Source organism: Bos javanicus, chromosome 3, assembly GCF_032452875.1.
Source record: "Bos javanicus breed banteng chromosome 3, ARS-OSU_banteng_1.0, whole genome shotgun sequence".
Taxonomy (NCBI): domain Eukaryota; kingdom Metazoa; phylum Chordata; class Mammalia; order Artiodactyla; family Bovidae; genus Bos; species Bos javanicus.
Genome location: NC_083870.1, coordinates 49,294,862 through 49,308,730, shown reverse-complemented (window position 1 = coordinate 49,308,730; position 13,869 = coordinate 49,294,862). Strand labels below are relative to the sequence as shown.

At 43.5% G+C, this 13,869-nt stretch overlaps 1 long non-coding RNA gene across 2 annotated transcripts in view; it reads left to right on the top strand.

The window, feature by feature from the left end:
- The window catches only part of LOC133244258 (uncharacterized), a 50,463-nt gene that overhangs the window by 590 nt on the left and 36,004 nt on the right, over positions 1–13,869 (top strand). The gene's annotated exons all lie outside the window — the stretch shown is intronic.

Below are 13,869 nucleotides of genomic sequence, written 5' to 3'. Positions count from 1 at the left end.
GCCTCTGGGAGAATTCCGGCGTGACATATGTCGCCTTGTGGTTCCCGAAAGGATTGTTCTCACGTTGAAGACGACATTTGTGGGATTGAGTTAGTTCCGCTCAAATTAAAGAAACCATTAAATGAAAAATTTTAATGTAATCAGTCAAGCTTTCTGATTTTTCTGGCTTCCTCTTCTGAGCTTTGCTGTAAAGTTATAAGGCAGGAGAAGGTTAACTCTTATTCCGCTGAGTGGCTGTGTACGGGGTCTTGTCAAACTATTGCCATCAATCATTACTCTTACTCTGTAGTTGCCTCCGAGACAGACTGCAGAGTTTTTAGGAGAATAGAGTCTGTTTTCTCTCCTCTCCCATTTTCCTCCCCGCCAGGGAAATTAGCCCTTCATTTTAGTGCACACTGTATACACATTTCCATATAGCCTCTTGAAGCACAGCATTAAACTCACTTTAAAAGACATACAACTTTGCAAAATTTAATTTTCTCCTATCCTTGAACTGAAATAGCACGTCCAGGTTTAGCAGAGTCCTTCCTTCCTAGAAACTGAAAGCTGCACTTGCTGGTTTCCTCTTTGAGCTCTCTTCCAACTCTAAAACCCACAAAGCTTATATTTGCAAAACCAAGCCATGCAAGTCTCCTTTTTGCAGTCTTTGGCCTGAGGCATTTTCCCTAACAGATCTTTGGCCACCTGGGTTGTGATTCTTTGAAAACAGCTGGGAGAAAATGTTGCACTTCAACCTAATGCCTTACAACAGTGGTCCCCACCTCCAGGATCTCATGCCTGATGATCTGAGGTGGAGCTGATGTAATAATAGTAGAAATAAAATGCACAATAAATGCAATGTGCTTGAGTCATCCCGAAAGCACCTACGACCCCAATCAGCGGAAAATTGTCCTCCACAAAATCATCCCCTGGTGCCTAAAAGGCTGGGGACCACTGCCATACAAGATGCAAGGAATTGTTGCTCTGTCTGCACTGTAATTGTATTTGGAGTTGTATTTGGATTGTATTTGGAGCCACCAACTCTCCTGAAATCATGAAAGGCTTTAAACAATGTCAAGATCAGCAATTCGATAAGAAAAATTATGTTCAATGTTATATTGTGATACAAAAGTTGCCATAAAGGTTGGTAAATTAGATGAATATATATTTTGCATATTCGCTAAAGTTACTAGGCAGGGAAGAAGAATTTGTTGGGTGTTAGCATGGGTTTTTGAGTGAATATAGAATGACATTTTCTAAGATTCAGAAAATGCTAAAAAAATTTACCATTTTCAAGAAGAAGAGGAAGAAAACTGGCTATGGTAAATTAACATTGCATAGTAAAGTTTTTTTCCTGGTTGATCAGACTGTGGCCAAATGATTTCCAATGCTGCTCTACACAAAGTACATTCCTAAAATTTCACTGTTGATAATTTTTGCACAGAGACAAATTATTAAAACAATATTTTTATCCCCTTCAATAAAGTGGAGCTCAGCAGTTACCAAAGTTTCCTCCTATATGATACACCTAGGAAATTCAGAAGTTAGAAAAGTTCCTAAGCTATAATGATAGTCAGGCTGGCCTGACCAATCCACTTATTTGAGATTTGGGGGGGGACCTCACAGACATGCATTCACAGACGAAGATCCCATGCTCAGCTGGCCTGCGTGAACCTGCTTGTGTCATCTCACAATGCAGATCTGCTCTCTGACCCCAGGAGCTTTCTTTCCACAACCACACTTCCTTCTCTCAAAGCATGGAAGTGAGATTAGGTCGTAAACTAAGGCTCACTTTATTTTATTCATCCATAGGCATCCAATAATGCTCTGCAGTTGGCGTATAAAATATTTGCAGTTTAGGGACCTCATTGTTCTCCAGCAGGAATATTCTGATGGTTTCTCCTTCAAACACACATGCGTGGAGTTAAGTAGAAGAGGTTGCATTTCCTTTGCATAACCAGTGATGAAATGTGGGCAATGAGTCTAAGAGTGGCTGGGGTAATGTTCAGTGCTTCCTCTGTACTTTTATGGCACTTCCCACTGATTTCACAGACCTAATTTCATCAAATATTTTACTTGATTTCAACTTGTGTTTGTTGTCTATCTTTCCCATTACAATTCCTTGGGGGAATAAGGACTAGGTTTTTTCTTTACATTTCTCATACAATTTTAATCACATGGTAGGCTTTTAATATGTTTTGAATCAATAAACACTTTTTGAAACCACTCATTCAGCCAGATATTTTCACTGGCATTCTAGAGATGAAATTTGTCATTGAAATTTTTCTGTCTACTGGCCTGCAGTGGATATTCCATATGAACTCAACTTGGTAAGAAAATACAAATCAACCATGTGTTGTAAAGCATCACTTTACAGTGAGCTCCAGCAATCTAACTAATGAGTAATGGTCCTTGCTACAGCCAGAAAAGCTAATCAGGAGAACCAGCTGAAGACCAGAAAGCAAATGCAAAATTTGTGAACTGGTTTTCATTTTCAGTTTCCTACAAGATTTGATACTGGAGTGATTCAGAAGATTTTCAGTCATCTGATAGCTTTTCTTGCATAGAAAGGCTTAATAATTCCTTTGAATAAATTGCACAAAATGTATCTCTCCTGGAAAAGGATCAGTTCAGTTCAGTCGCTCAGTCGTGTCCGACTCTTTGCGACCCCATGAATCGCAGCACGCCAGGCCTCCCTGTCCATCACCAACTCCCGGAGTTCACTCAGACTCACATCCATCGAGTCAGTGATGCCATCCAGCCATCTCATCCTCTGTCATCCCCTTCTCCTCTTGCCCCCAATCCCTCCCAGCATCAGAGTCTTTTCCAATGAGTCAACTCTTCGCATGAGGTGGCCAAAGTACTGGAGTTTCAGCTTCAGCATCATTCCCTCCAAAGAAATCCCAGGGCTGATCTCCTTCAGAATGGACTGGTTGGATCTCCTTGCAGTCCAAGGGACTCTCAAGAGTCTTCTCCAACACCACAGTTCAAAAGCATCAATTCTTCGGCGCTCAGCCTTCTTCACAGTCCAACTCTCACATCCATACATGACCACAGGAAAAACCATAGCCTTGACTAGACGAACCTTTGTTGGCAAAGTAATGTCTCTGCTTTTGAATATGCTATCTAGGTTGGTCATAACTTTCCTTTCAAGGAGTAAGCGTCTTTTAATTTCATGGCTGCAGTCACCATCTGCAGTGATTTTGGAGCCCAAAAAATAAAGTCTGACACTGTTTCCACTGTTTCCCCATCTATTTCCCATGAAGTGATGGGACCGGATGCAAAAGGATAGGTTAAACTTTATGACAGAAGATGAAATTGAGAGTAATTTGTGTGAAACTATTATATTCATATGAAATAGTGAAAAGAGCAATAAAACCATTTGGCCCAAAATTCAGGTAAAAGGCAAAATAGGAAAAAGACCAAAGGGAATAAGAGTGGGAACACAGAGTTCTGGGGGGAAAAAATGTGACTTAGCAGAACCTAAAAAACATCTGGCAGGGAATAGTTAGTCATGGAAAAACTGACAGTCATGATTTTGCATTTTGTGAAAATATATACTAGCCCAACAGTTAACATTTAGACAGAAATTAAATAGTTGACAGCCCATACAATGGAATATATTATCCTGGTCATTCAAAAATACATCTATTAGCTTACCTTACAAGCAACTTTACCAAATATATTATCCCATAGCACCAGTATTCTGAAAAGTATAATCTTAGAGAAAAAGCTTCCAGTTCAAACCTTGGACTAGATTATTTTTTCAGCACACAACTCTCTTTATAAGCTTAAGGCTTATCAAACTACCTGCCATATTTCATTTTGAGAAACAGTAAATATTCATCATATATTCTCTACATACCATGTTGATAAAATAAATCATAAATGTAAATAGTGGATATTGTTTTAGTAACAAGTCATTTAAAATGTAAACCTTTAACATGTTCTTCTTAATATGACACAGATGATTTAACAGGTTTTATATAGTATCATTTCATGGCAGCATCCCTTAATTCCTCACTTCTGTAAGTCCTTATACCTGACAGTGTGGCTGCACCCTGCAGGCCTGTAAGCCTTGCAGTTGCCCAGCCTGGCGATGCAGACTGATGAAAAAGCCGGGAGACAGTGACAGAGACGTTAATGGTTTAATGGATGGGGGAATCTTACACGAAGGGTCCTGGAGAGACACCCCACCATGTTCGGCAAACAGTGAGCAGGAAATGGCAGCATTTCCTGTGGGAGGAGGAGGCTACTATTTACAGGGGAAATTGACATCAGGTTGTCTCATCAGTTTCCAGGGACTAATTAAGCCCTATAATTCGGAGGACTGGATAGTCCTGTGGTAAGGCAGGTGCTGGGGGCTTCTCAGGTGGCGCTAGTGGTAAAGAACCCACCTGCCAATGTAGAAGATAGTGAGAGAGGTGGGTTCAATCCCTGGCTCAGGAAGTTCCCCTGGAGGAGGGCATGGCAACCCACTCCAGTATTCTTGCCTGGAGAATTCCATGGACAGAAGAGCCTGGCAGGCTACAGTCCATGGGGTTGCAAAGAGTTGGGCACAACTGAAGTGACTTAGCATGCACACAAGCAAGTGCTGATCAAGCAGAGGATGTACCAAGAGCAAGAGACCTGCCATCCTGAGTGGCCTGGCCTTACAGTAACAGATGCACTAACCTGAGGAATAGAAAATCTAGTCAGTCAATAAATGCTTGAGTGTCTTACCTGATGCTGAGTTCCCTGCTAGACTTTGGGTATAAAACAAAAATAATCTTTCTCCTGTTATATAAAAATCACTCCTGTATAATGGCTTTGTATGGTTTTCTGTCAGCATTTTGGATTGGATATGAAAAACCTTAATTATGTTATTTATTAACAAATTTCCTTTCATGCAAATTTTTAAAAAAATAAGCTTTAGGTATATCATGGTCATTCAAACAGGTGTCTTTAACTCAGAAAATTAGCTGTGGGCTTGAATGAAGTACATATACTTTATCAGGTTGGATGTATTGATGAACTCTCAAAGTTTTGTATGTGGAAGAAAATGAATTGCGATCCAGAAAGGCAATTCTATTAAAAAGGTAAGTCTAATAGTAAAAAATAATTAGATGTGGATTTCCTCAGATGAAAAATGCAAAAAAAAAATTTTGAAATAACCACCTCAGATGAAATATTTTTTTAAATAATGAAATAACCAGTTTAAAATCATTTGCATAGGAAGATTCATTTTTAAAAAATAATTCATTTGCAGACATTTTAGAAAATAGTATAGGTGACAGATGCTCCAAAATTTTAGTCCATACCTCATCCAATCTCTTAGAGAAGGAAATGGCAACCTACTCCAGTATTCTTGCCTAGAGAATCCTGTGGACAAAGGAGCCTGGTGGGTTGCTGTCCATGGGGTCGCACAGAGTTGGACACAACTGAAGCGACTTAGCATGCATGCATGCACTGGAGAAGGAAATGGCAACCCACTCCAGTATTCTTGCCTGAAGAGTCCCAGGAACAGAGGAGCCTGGTGGGCTGCTGTCTATGTGGTCGCATAGAGTCAGACATGACTGAAGGGACTTAGCAGAAGCAGCAGCATCCAATCTCTTGCTGACTTTAGTGAATAATGCTCCATCCTCTTCTATCAATTCCTCTTGCAAAACAGAGCTTTCAAGTTGGGAAGTAATTCCTGAATTAGCCAAATTATTTCTACATTGGGAGCATGTTTATAATGTTTGGCTAGTTCTGATTGCCTTCCTAAACCATCACCCTTTAAGTTACAATGTTTCAGCAACTCACAGTTCTAAATCCTGTAGGTGAAAAGTGTGGCCGGAAGCTAGGACAATGGCTCGTGGGCAGCTTTGTGGGTTCTGCTAAGAAGCCTGGACCTGATTCAGCAGACAGAACCTCAGGACGCTTACTCCCCTGGTCACCCTGTGCCAGAAGAATTGAGTCAGGGGGCCACATCAGGAAGCTAAGCCCCTAACCCAAGTGGTGGCTGAGGACTAGGAAGGAAGGGCAGCTGTAGGAATCAGTGTGAAGGAAGAAACTTCAGTGCCTGATTGTGGGTGGGGGCATGAAGGAGAGAGAGGAGGAAGGTCTTAGGGGAGAGAAACGTAGCACCACAGGTTAAGATAGAGTCTGGGAGTTGTTGGCTCAGCAATGAAGAGCTTTACACAAGTTGAAGTTGGGGGGTGGGCAGTGACGTCCAGGAAAAATGCCATGCATGGAGAGTTGGAAATGAGGTACAGGCTTGTGAAGAGATAGAGGTTAGGGATAGAAATTAGGGACCATTTGCTTAGGAGTTTGGTCAAAGCTGTAAAAGTGGACAAGGTCTTGAAGGAGGGTCTATGGTGACAGCAAACCACTTGGCCAGCAGCAGCACCCTGCTCCATCTAGCTCATGTTACAGGGGAATCTACAGGCTTATGAGTCTTGGAAGCAGAAACGAGAGTCTCTAAGACTGTGTCTCTCTCTTGCTCTTGTCTATTCTGTCTCCCATCTCCCACTTGTCAGTTGGTCTCCATTTGTTTCTGCGGGGGAACTCCATGTGGTAGGGCCTGGTTGCTGCCAGGGTGACATCCTTTCAGCTTCATCACACCAGGGTCCAGCCATTATGACCGGGAAGGACTTTGTCCCTGCTTGAGGCACATGTCTGCTCCTTGGACCAAGCACTGTTGCCAGAGGAGTACTAGTCTGGCTGCACGTCCACTCCTGGGGTCAAGGGGTGGGTCTGCTTCTAGAGGGAGCAGGCTGATAATGTTAGTGATCTGACAGCAACAATGGCTACCACTAGGCTTAGGACTGAGACTGGGAGGTGATCATGCTATTTTGCTGGGGAGGCTGATGACCTGCGAGCAAGGGGAGATATAAAAGTTTCCAGTGGAATGCAAGAGGACAGGTGGGACCCTAACACTAAAGGAGGAGAGTTTTCGTAAGAAAGAAGAGGCCATGGCAGCTGAGAGTGAACAGAAAACCAGTAAGGTATGTAATTTTAATGGTATGAAAAGATCCAACTCCTGAGAATAACTTGGCTACCAATCTTGTCAAGTCTCTCACTTCTGGATTAAAGCAAGAAAGGCCTCCACAGTTGAACAGGGGGAGAGACGGGAGAGACGCATTAGGCATATTTGTCATTCACATCAATTCAACAAACATTTATCACCCCCATACCCTATGTGTTAGGAGGCTTCCCTAGAGGCACACTTAGTTGGTAAAGAATCCACCTGTAATGCAGGAGACCTGGCTTGATCCCTGGGCTAGGTAGATCCCCTGGAGAAAGAAATGGCTACCCACTCCAGTATTCTTCCCCAGAAAATCCCATGGGCGAGGGGCCGTGGGATCGCAAGAGTCAGACATGACCTAGTGATTAAACCACCACCACCACCCTGTATGCTAGGCATGATGTTAGGTGCTGGGGTCACAAAAATGAAGGAGATTTACTCTGAAGATTAGGAAATAAAGGACAACATGAGACATACAATACAGCACAGTAAGTGCCGTATCCATTAGTTCCTTGAATGTTTATTGAGCACCTACTATGTATCTGGCCTATGCTGGGCACCAGGGGAGCTGGGTCTGTTCAAGACACAGCCTTCCATCTGGTCGGCAGTCAGAATCCCATACTTAACCTCTTGCGCTGTCACTGACCTGTATTGAGGTTATGAGGATGCTGTTCTCTTCTGCCTTGGTCTAAGCATCATGCAGGTGGGAACATATCTGCCTTGCTCCCTCATTGAAGGCCAGGACCTCCAACGCTTAGACGCACCTATCAAATATTTGCCAGATGAACGGACAACACACTAGACATAGCTCTGACATGATGTCACTTTCTGAGAATCCAGGAAATCTGCAAACTAACTTTGTTCCCTTTATATTTAGCCTTTTATTTCTTCTTAGGTAATGTCATGGTGCCAGTGGAGAAGCAAATGAGTATTTGGAAATATTCAGTGGCCCTTATCAGCCATCTACTTCTGTTATTTGCAACTAGTAAAAATGTCTGTAAAATATCATTCTAGCATCCTCTAGGTATTAGCTTATTTAATCCTCACAACAACCCTGTAAGAGGTAGGTAGAATTTTATAACTTGAGTTAACTCAAAGCCCAGAGAGGTTTAGGAGTGTGTCCATGGTTATGCAGCTGACGAGAGGCAGAGCTGGGACTTGAACACAGGCAGTTGAGCTACAGGATATGTGCTGCCCTCACCAGGGACAGCACTGAAATGTGCACATGGCCCATGAAAGCTCTGTGGAGAACACTTCTTGGATTCAAGTCCTTTTTTCTTTTTTCCTCAATATTTTCTACCTGTGAAAGCTGACCCTCTCTGAGGTTCCAGGCTTAAAAAAAGTTGGGGGGGGGGGCCGCGGATTTCCCAAAGTAAGTCAAGCCAAAATCTGGCCTTCTTTGAGAATAAAGGGCTTCTTTTGCTTTATTTCCAACTCACTTTGTCTTTAATGTTTTTCCACATTCAGATATTTTTTTCCTCTCTAGACCAGTAAAAAAAGAGACTGTACCTTAAAATGGCTTATTTTGCCCTGACAGCATGAATTTAAATGTTCCTCAGTATTTCTGGTGCCAATTAAGAAACATAGGTCATGATTATGATGAATAAATTAAGAGTTTGGGTCAGGAGGCTCCTTCTGACCTACTTTTTGCTTATGGCACAATGGAGCTAATGTGTTTGTTTAATCCATATCACCTCCACTTATCTGCCTTCTACATGCCTTTTCTCATTTACAAATTCATGTCATCGTGATGCAAATACCCAGGCTCAAGACGGAGCTTGTTGGAGTCACCTGTATTTCCACATGTCTCTATCTGATGATGCCTCTTTACTTGAGAGCCCCGGAGGGCTTCTGCAGCTCCATTCCCACCGTGGGGTACAGGGGCCACCTCCACTATGGAACTGACTCCTCCATGGGGTGTCACTTCCCCAAATGCAGTCCAGGTTGCTTCATAGCAACCTTGCTTGTCCAAGCCTGCCTCTGGGAGCAAGTCATGAGACACCAGTGCCTGGATGTCCAGGCCTTCCTTGCTTATTGAAGTCATTAGCTTTGTGCCCTGCCTATGTGGTCACTTCTGCATCACCTTTAAAGCTGCCTAGAAAAACGTTGATGGTGCCTGAGAACCCCTAACTGAGGCTGATCCTAGGGGAAAAAAATCACCTTGGGTTCTCTTCCTCTCATCAGAAACGTGATTACCCCTTAGGAATAAGGTTCCAATCATCATTAAGGGCAGCCAGAAGAGAAAAACCCCGCAGGAGCAACCGGAGTTGAATGAGCTAGTGTGTGTGATGTCAGGGAGCTGTGGGGTCAGATGGAGAGAATTTTCTTTTGATAATGGAGGAGTTTGGAGTTGTCTGTACAGACACAAATCACAAGTTCTTACCAGCTGCACTCAAATACCCACACGGAAAGGAGTGCCTTGTCCCTGTACCTGAGAAAGTCACTTTGCCGCCATCTACACAGGGTAGAAATGTCATGCTATAACTGGAGACATTACTCCAGTTCTGCCAGGCAGTACTCATAGACTCTGATTCCCAGCTGCTTGTTAACCTGGTGGGGCATGGATGGTTCCACAGCCTCAAAAGTGGTTGTTGCTGCTGTTCAGCCTCTAAGTCATGTCCGGCTCTGTGACCCCATGGACTACAGCACTCTAGGCTTCCCCGTCCTTCATCAGTGATGGATAGCCATAACAGCAGGCGTGTGAAAGGCACCCTCTCTGTGGTTCTCCTTCATAGAGAAGTCCACCCACTCTTGAGTTACCCAAGAGAGCTGCTGCCATCACTAAAGTCTTGGCTCTGGCCACAGTGCTCTTTTCTGATCGTATCGTATCTGATGACTCCCCAGATAACCTCCATTATCCTTGTCTTTGCTTTGATCTCTAACCCTGGTTTGCTGACTCTAACACAGGCGCCCTGACGATCTGGTTCCCAGATCTCCCATCCAAGCACTCTCTGTTGCTGGAAAAGTGTGTGTACTGGGTCTTTGCTTCATCTGTGCCTGGGGCCTGTTGGGCCGGGCACTAATTCTCTAAGTCAGCATTTCCAAAAGATGATTAAGAACAAGTTAAGCCTTTAGTTCAAATAGCACAGTTAATCCAAGAGCAAAGCAGACTGGATTTTGAGGCCTTGTGAATTAGCCGAGTCTTAAAATCAAAAGTGGTCATGGAAAAGTGGCACGTGCTCCTTCCAGTGAGAAGGAGCAATGTATGTGTTGTGTGTACATGGATGCAGCTATGTAAGCCATTTGGTTTCTCTGGATTTTACTTTTTCCCACCTGTAAGATGGGCACAAAAGGCACAGTGATCCAAACCTCACAGTCTATTTTTTGTTATCTTAGAGACTTGGGAATGTGGTCCAGAGCTTATATTCATGGCTGATATACATTGGTTGTATAAAGTATTACTATTTCTAAATGACTTTTAAAATTAATATTTATTTTCTAAGGATTATAGTTCAGTTTCTGTGAACATACCTTCTAAACAGACTGGGTTCAAAACACCCAGATATAAACTGGTTATGAGAGTTTGAGACCGAATTCAGACTCACCATTTCTTTGTCACTAGAATTAATTGAGATATTAGGAGCCGTTTGCTGTGGGTCTGCTTATTTTATTTCCTCACTGGCACACACAATGATTCTAGTTATCACAGGCTTAGCAGTGTCTAGTATTACTAAGACCCAGCTGTGCAGTTGGCAGACAGTGAATACCCAGGTCCCAGGCAGAATGACGTAAGCAGGTACATTTGAGGAGCACATTACACATAGGAGACAGGTGGACATGTGGGCGATGTCCTAGGGCAAGGCTGGGAGGCCAATGACTGCACAACAGGCTCTGAACCTCCTCGGTATCCATCCCTTTCCAAGTCCAGCAGTGATGTGCTGTCTCAGGAGGGCTTTCAGGAAGACAGAACCTGAGAGGGACAGCTCACAGCCAGGCAAAGAGTGATTTTCAGGGATTCTTTCACTTGCCTGTAAGACTCTCCTGGGCAAGCTCTCTTCAATTAAGAGCTCTTGAGACCTCAATTCTTTAAAGCCTTCTTGATAATACTGGACAAGTAGTGTGTTTTTTCCTGATATCCACCTCCTATCACTCCCATCTGTAGTAAGCACTGGTTGAAATGAGTAGGTTTCCCTTTTCCCCGAACACTTCAAAGATAAGTACTAAAAAAAAAAAAAGAGAGAGATAGGTACTAATTGTTTTATGAGCATTGATACATTTTTCTGTCTAGGTCATCATGATTTGGTCAAAGGATGTATTGAGTGCTTGCTGTGACCTGGGATTATCTAATCTACTTCTCATGAAATTCCTGAGAAGCAGGTACTGTAATTGTCCCTGCTTAGGAGAAGGCGATGGCACCCCACTCCGGTACTTTTGCCTGGAAAATCCCATGGACGGAGGAGCCTGGTGGGCTGCAGTCCATGGGGTTGTGAAGAGTCAGACACGACTGAGCGACTTCCCTTTCACTTTTCACTTTCATGCATTGGAGAAGGAAATGACAAGCCACTCCAGTGTTCTTGCCTGGAGAATCCCAGAGACGGGGGAGCCTGGTGGGCTGCCATCTTTGGGGTCTCACAGAGTCGGACACGACTGAAGTGACTTAGCAGCAGCAGCAGTCTTCTGCAAGGCTAAGGAAACTTGTTCAAGGTCACACATTGGGATGTGTCAGAGCCAGAGTTCAAAGCAGGTACTTTGATTCCGGAGCATGTACACTTCACCATGACCCAGCCTGCTAGCACCCCACCCTCAGCACCCACTATGAGCCAGCTCAGGGCAAGTTACTGGGGTAGTACCAGAAAGATCAAGATGTCCCCTCTGCCCTCAAGGGGGCCCAGAGAGGTGAAGACAGATGTATGTGCTGTAACACAGAAGATGCTGTCCTAGACCTGGTTAGAACAGTAAGTGCTGAAGGTGCTCAAGAGAGGAATGGTCAGTTCTGTGTGTGTGTGTGTGTGTGTGTGTGTGTGCGCGCGTGTGCTCCGTTGTGTCCAACTCTTTGTGACCCCATGACTGCAGCTTGCTAGGCTCCTCTGTCCATCAGTTCTTGGTGGGGAGCTATTTTATTTTTTCAATCTCACTTGGCTTTCTTAAATTAATATATATTAAAACAACAACTCGGACTTTGAAACTAGGGAAAAGTGCCCCTTCAAACAAACAAACAAAGAAGGCGTAGGGCTTTAAATAAAATTCCAGAGGCTGTTTCCTTATTTGCATCCCCTGGTGAGTGGTAGGCAGGGAATGTTTGGATGCCCTTTTGTTCTTTTTTGTTGTTGTTTTCCCTTGTATTGTCTATTCTCTCCAAGGGTGGATTCAGCTTCTATTAACAGCTAAGTTCATTGCTTGCTGCTTGCCGAGGCGTTAACCTTGATATATAACTTTTTAATTAATTCCAGGGAGGAAGAGTAGGCCCTGAAATTGACCCCACCCTCCCATATCTGTTAAACTCTGGTTGCTTTAACTAACAAGCCAAAAAATCAAACAAACCAAAAATTCGCCCAACCCTCAAGTTCATCCCCAAACAGTTTTTGGATCAATGTGCAATGTTTTGACTTAGTCACTCCAGCCAATGACGATAGTGACACTGTTTAGACAAAGTCTGAATGTTCACCGATGTCTCCAGGTGTTGAAAGGAACACGAACCTTTAGGTTAGTGTTATGATTAAAATGCTATTTATGAACAGATCCGGCAGGCTTTTTTTTTCTAGACAAATTAACTCAGAATGAGGCAGCAGGAAGCCAGGGGTGAGGTGGGTGAGAAGGTCTGCCCTGGGCTAGAGTAGGTGAGAGGTGCTTCCTAGATGAACCCGCTCAGCTCCAGGCTTAGGGGTAGAGGGTGGGGAAGGCCCCAGCAGGACCCCAGGACCGCTTCTCCTTTCTGGAACACACAGATTGCAAGCTCTGCTCAAGTTGCTATTTACGTGATACTCAATATCCTGTGACTAAGTAAGCAGACACACTTGGCTGGCTATCTACGGCCTTGATTATGCTTACAAATTTAATTTTCCAAGGCAAATAGATGTTCCAGTAGATGGAGATTCTATACCAAGGATGTCCAGGTTTGGACATGACTTGTTTTATGAAGAAAAAGATTTACAATATAAGAAATTTGTTCAGATATATTTTCCCCCTACTTATTAGTAAATCAAAAAGTAAATGATAATACTGGAGTAAGCTAAATTATTTAGGTTCTTTTGCAAAGCATTAGTATAAGAGGGGGAAATTAGAATATGATATGCCAGCGTCCACCCCCTCCCCCTGCCAGATGGGGAGGCAGAGCTGGCCTGTGTGGTCCTCACGCTGTAGAACTGTTTGAACTTCCTCAGGCCCCTGCAGAGTGGCTCAGGGGCCTGCCTCACCTCTGTCTGGCTGTTCCAGGGAGTTTATTCAGCTGCCTTAACTTCTTTTGTTTATTTTTAGTCATAAAAAAAATTAAGATTGTTTTTTAAAAGAGCCATTTTAGGTTCACAGCAAAGTTGAATCGAAGGTACAGAGATTTCCCCACTATCCCCCCAACCCCCTTGCTGGTCCCTACATGCACAGCCTCCACTGTGATCAACAACCCCGACCAGAGTGGACATTTGTTACCATATATGAACCTGCAGTGACATTGTTATCACCCAGAGTCCATGGTTCACATTGCGGTGCTCTCCTGATGGTACACATTCTATGGGATTGGACAAATGTGGTGACATGCATCCATTATTATGGCATCATGCAGAGTATTTCACTGCCCTAAAAATCCTCTGTGTGTTAGTTGCTTCAGACGTGTCCAACTCTTTTCAACCCCATGGGCTATATAGCCCACCAAGCTCCTCTGTCCATGGGATTCTCCAGGCAAGAATACTAGAGTGGGTGGCCATTCCCTTCTCCAAGGGATCTTCCTAACCCAGGAATTGCACCTGTGT